The sequence below is a fragment of the Chenopodium quinoa genome, unplaced genomic scaffold (genome assembly GCF_001683475.1).
Source record: "Chenopodium quinoa cultivar QQ74 unplaced genomic scaffold, ASM168347v1, whole genome shotgun sequence".
Lineage (NCBI taxonomy): Eukaryota > Viridiplantae > Streptophyta > Magnoliopsida > Caryophyllales > Amaranthaceae > Chenopodium > Chenopodium quinoa.
The window spans coordinates 4751779-4757668 of record NW_018745324.1 but is presented as its reverse complement, the minus strand read 5'-3'; positions in this window follow the sequence as shown (position 1 = coordinate 4757668).

Genomic DNA, 5890 nt, shown 5'->3' with positions numbered 1-5890 from the left:
ACATTCGTATGGTATACTAGAAGGTTGGGTCTACAATAAGTTATTGTAGATCGGGTCTATTCTATTCTTAATAGCAAACTTTATATGACCTTATCATATAACATCAAAAAGAGTAACATAGTGAAGATATTATCTAGTACCTATCCACTAAATATAAAAACAGGGGATTAAACAAAAATAACAACAAAAACAACAATTAACGCCAGAAGAATCTGAACCGTTGATCTTTGAACCGCAGTTAAAGCCATAGATGAAGATGCTGAGTATTGATCGGACGGTCGGTGTGCACCGTTCCTATAATAGTACGGAAAGTAAGGGAGTATAGCATCAGGAGGTGGAGGCATGGTCAAGCTACCACCACCATCACTACCACTAGGAGGGTAGTTTGGGTAATTCCCATATGGTGGAGGGTAGTTTGGTAAATTGCCTGATGGGGGTGGGAGGGTGTATGTTGGTGGTGTTTGTGTGGTTGGGGTTGGTGGTGTTATAGTCCCAGCTATCGGCGGCGGGTTACATGGATAAGGGCATGTATCTTCCGCCATGACAAATACTCGGGATGATAAGTATAGTGCTACCAAAGATAATACTAATAACAAGTGAATGGTATTAGCGGCCATGATTAGGAAGGAAACAAAGAGTGAGGGAAAATGAGTGAAAGAAACAAGTATGTATGTGTAATGAGGTGGGTTTTGGTTTGGATTATTCTTGAAGACAATGACTTAAAAAGAAGGGTCAATGACTATGTAAGAAGAAGAATTGAATGTCTAGGTCATACTTTTTTGTCTACATACACTAATTGTTGGTTAATATAAGTATTTTTCAACAACCCAAGAATCATTCAACATTGTCGTGAGGTTGCTTCCTCACCGGCAAGAGGACTCTATCATTGTTTGTTTTGAGTACCATATGGTATAAATACGAATTAATAGACATTACCTCATAATTATGTACGTACGTAGTACCTTTGTTCTTTAAAATTACAATTTTTCTTGTTGGAATGTTCATAAAAGATTGTCTTATTAGCATTTTTAAAACAAAATTCTCATAATTTCTCTTATTTTATCAAAAATGGTCTCTATTTTTTTTTATTATTTATTTATTTATTTATTTAAAAAACGGATGTATAACGAAATTAGTTTACAATTTAGTTTTTTTAAGGGAAATTATCCATGTAGGCTCACCATGCGAAAATAGTGAGATTTAGGGATAGCTCAAGTGGTTAGAGCTCTCCTCCAGTTTCAGGTGATCGCGGGATCAATTCTCATCACTCGCCCTTGTGGCTCTCTAAACACCAAAATAAAAAATGCGAAAATCGTAAGATTGTAAAGGCTTTCTAAGTACATAACATGAAATTAAGGATAAAAAATTTAATTGAGGGATAAAGAGTAAGTGAAGGATTTTGGCTCGTTTGTTTCCTTTTTTTTTCCCCTTTCGGTTAGTGGTTATCAACATTTTCGTAGTCAAATCATGATGATTCGAATAAATTTGACTTATTTTTGAGTTCTTGAATGAAATCAATCACAAGTTTCCAAAAACAAATAAATCAAATAACTGAAAACCACAATGATATCAAACGAGCCTTAAAGTATTTCATTTAATGTCGTTTGGTTGGTTTGGGGGTATTCATCAAAGGGAATGAGAATCAACTGCGGCCCTTACTCTTGTTGTTGTTGTTGTTGTTGTTGTTGTTGTTTGTGAGGTATTTTTTTCCGTTCGCTTTACCAATCCTTTCAATAAGTTGATTCCCACCTCCCTAGGTTTTCCATTCCCGTTCCTTAGCAACCACTACACCACTATACCACCTCCCTCATGCCTATCCTCACCACCGAAAAACCCACCCACCGCACCACTGCCCCTTCCCCTCCCCAAAAAATCCCTATTCTCCCACGAAACCCTTCTCCCATCCCCGGAACCCTAGGACCTACAGTTTTAGGGATTGTGCGTGGGAGTGCTGGCCAACTGTTTAATAGGTAGGTGTGGGTTTTTTAGGTATTTTTGGAGGTGGGGAAAGGGTTTAGAGGGAGGGGTTTACCGACAATGGGTGGAGACGGTGCTGTGAGGGCTGGAAAGTGGTGGCTAGCTAGGTGGTGGGGTTACTGGAGAAGGTGGGAAAGTGATGAATTGAAATAGGTGGTGCTGGTGTAGCCAAAGAAGTTGCTTGTTTCCCTTTGTGTTTTAAAAACAAGTAACATAATAGATTTAGTAGAAGGTATTGAGTACGGCAAGCCGCACCAAACAATTCATGCGTCAAGTATATATATGATATGTAGTATTTGATCAAGATATGTATTATTTGATAGAGGATATGTACAACTTGTTGGAGAATATGTGTTATTTAATAGAGAATACGTACAATTTTGTTGTATGATATGTATGTTTGTTATATTATATGTGGTATTTGATAGAGGATATGTACAATTTATCTTTGACACAGGATACTATTGTTTATTAGAGGATATCATCATACAACCAATAGAGAATATCGTCCATCCTATAAATGATATCATAGACACAATTATAAATTATATGATATAGCCAATAGAAGATATCGTTCAGCATATAGAGGACATCATATACACAATTGTAAATGATATCATATAGCTAATAGAGGATATCATCCATCCAATAAGGATATAATAGTACAATTATAAATGACATTATATGCCAATAGAGGATATCATCCAGCCAATAGAGATATCAAAAACACGATTATAAACAATATCATGTAGCCAATAGAGGATATCATCCAGTCTATAGATGATACCATATACATAATAGATGATATCATCTAGCTTATATCATGGAACCAATAGAGGATATAATTCAACTTGTAGCAGATATCATAAAAACAATATTGGATATCATCGAACTCAAAGAAGATACTCGTTGTTTACACAAATTTCGAGTCTAAATAAATAAAGACGGGAAATAAAGTAACAAGTGAATTTATATATATTAATATATGAATTTTGGGTACAATCTCTGTATAACACTTTATAAAAAAATAAACTAAGTCCTCTGATTGTCCGCAGCTTGACAATGACACGTGTGTGACACCTGTAGGGAGACGTTTGATGGCATCGACTTGAGTTTGAATGCAGGGTGACGTTGGTGATGTCAACCTGTATTCAAGGGTTTTGTTTGAATACACCTGAACGAGGGCTTATGAAGCTTAATCCCGTTCAAATGTATTTGAGTGTATCTGAACAAGTCGACACGCGTTTGATGTTCTTATTGACTTTTTCCAGAGAGAATTCCATTTGAGGTTTATGAGCTCTTGGAATAATGATTTTTGGATCCCTTCAACCGATGGAGAAATGGTGTATTTATAGGAGATGAAACCACTTGAGTGGACTTAGTAGGTTTGGACTTGGCCCATTTAATAACTTAGAAGTCTTTTAACCTGGTCTATTTGATTTATTTTATAACCAGAATTGTATTTGATTCATTCAATTAGTTATTTGGGTGAGCCAAAAATAATTAAAATGGATCATTAACATGATTTATACCAAATAATTTATTTAATTTAATGTATGACACTTAAAAAATTTCCGTGTCTACACTAGTATCATAAAAACAATAGATGATATAAGAAAAATCAATAGAGGAGATATCGTCCATCGTATAGATAATATTGTAGACACAATACATGATATCATTCAACCTTTAGATGATATCATCTAGACTATGAATGAATAAAATTATACATATTTTGTATTTAGCTAGTAATCTTTATTTTTAAAATAAACAAATACAATAATTGTCTTTCCTACCATTGAAGGTCAACAATGGTAGAATAACCATTGAAGGTCCTCTACTAAGCTTATGGGTATAAGTAACATTCTCATTTCTCACCCAGAATACATGCGTTTGTTATCAAAACGCTCACAATTCAACATACAATCACATAGGACAATCAATTTCAACAATTAAACATCACACAAAAAAGCCCCAAATCGATTTTTTTGGGCATTTTTCAAAATATCCAAGAATGTCAAGCAATTATCAAGCCAATTCAAGCATAAATCATGGACAAATATAATCAACAATCAACGAGTTTCTTGCCGTCGATGATATCATCGCAAATAACAACACTGATGATGGGAGCAATCATTTGGTTTAAAGCAAAAACTCGTTGGACTGATGAAACATTTGGCCAGTTCGGACTGACGCAATAGTTTGTGTAAATTTAGAGGTTTTTCATTTCTATTCCTTTTGTTTATTCCATTTCATTTACACAGTGCAAATCAATCGACCCCATAATATAACATGATACTCTCTCCTTATTTTTTTAAGTGACACATTTTAATTTTTAATTTGCATTATTCACCTAACCTACTTTGACAATAATAGTAATTTACACATAAGAATAAATATAATTTTGTGGTAATTATAAGAATCGTCTAAATGAATAGATTGTTAATATTCAATTGTTATAATTTTTACTGATTAATAATTACAGATATTATTGGGAAAATATTGGCATCAGCATACTTGCATGGAAAAAACATTTCACTGAAAAAAAAAAACAGAGGGAGAAATTACTTGAGGACCAAACATACTAATATGTACAATACTCTATACTTAGTATTTAAAAAAATACAAACCATAAATTTTTCATATGACACATGGCATCACAATTCACAAGTCACTCATCACCCCATATGCCACATATCATTTCCCATAGTATTTATGGAGGAAGTAAAAAGGGAGTGTTGTGAGACAAAGTAAAGTGTCTCACAACTATTAAAAAATTAAAAAGGTACAATGAAGAGAGAGAAATGTGGACAGTGATAGGAGGAGTGAAAAAGGTAGTGTGGGCCCCACTTCATGTGCAAAACGGACAAAAATTTAACGAGACCACTATCACTGAGTCTATATTTTGTTCAACTGAAACTCTAGATGAATCTTTTTGAGTACCACTGAGACTACATTTTATACCACTGAGAGTGTATTTTGTACCACTGAAGTTCCAGTGGTATGATTTAACAACTCAATGAGACATCTCTAAAATGACGTCTGAAATGCCTATATTTCCCTTGTGAGACATAATTTCAGTATCTCGCAACCCTCCGTTTGGAACACCTCGTATTTATGTTTAAGCCTTTATGCATTATACAACTTGCAAATTCAAGTAAGAAAATGAAGTGTTTCATTTCCACTATAATAAAATAATGTTTAATTAATACACATTACATAAACATATAAATTATAATAAAAATTGTCTTTTCAACTCCTAGACTTAAAATATAATATAAAATAATATGTCATTTTATATCCCACAATCTTCACGTGTATATATCTAATAATTAAATTCCTTCATCTTCTTTTACGGTTTAACCATCTCTCTTTTTTTCTTTTAAGTTTTAGAAATGAAACAATCTTCCTACATATGAAAATAATTAACCCAAGTAACAACCCGTGCATTAAACGGGCTAAAAAGCTAGTTATTTGTAATAAAGAGGACCAACCATACCAGCATGATAAAAAATAAAAGAAGGTAGTGAAAAATTTACTAATGTATACATCAAAACTTGAAAGCAAAGCCTATTTGTTGGTGTAAAGAGAGCCAATATAGCAAATGTTGTAGGATTAAGTTGATCCTAGGTTTTAAGTACCACCTGTCAATACTTTAACTAACTTGATCATCTACAAATCAAAGCCTAAATAGATACGGTAGTTACTCTGCTTGCTACATATTGGGTATGTAGTTTTTATCAGCTTTGAAGTGGCTAATCTTCCTCTATCTTCCTTTCAGTTTCAGCTTATAAGCATTTAAATGGATGGTTTTTTCAAAGGAGAGACAAAGAAACTAAATTAGATATCCAGGTTGTTGATGAGGCATACACTACACATTTTTTTGAAGGGATATATAAACTAGATTAGGATG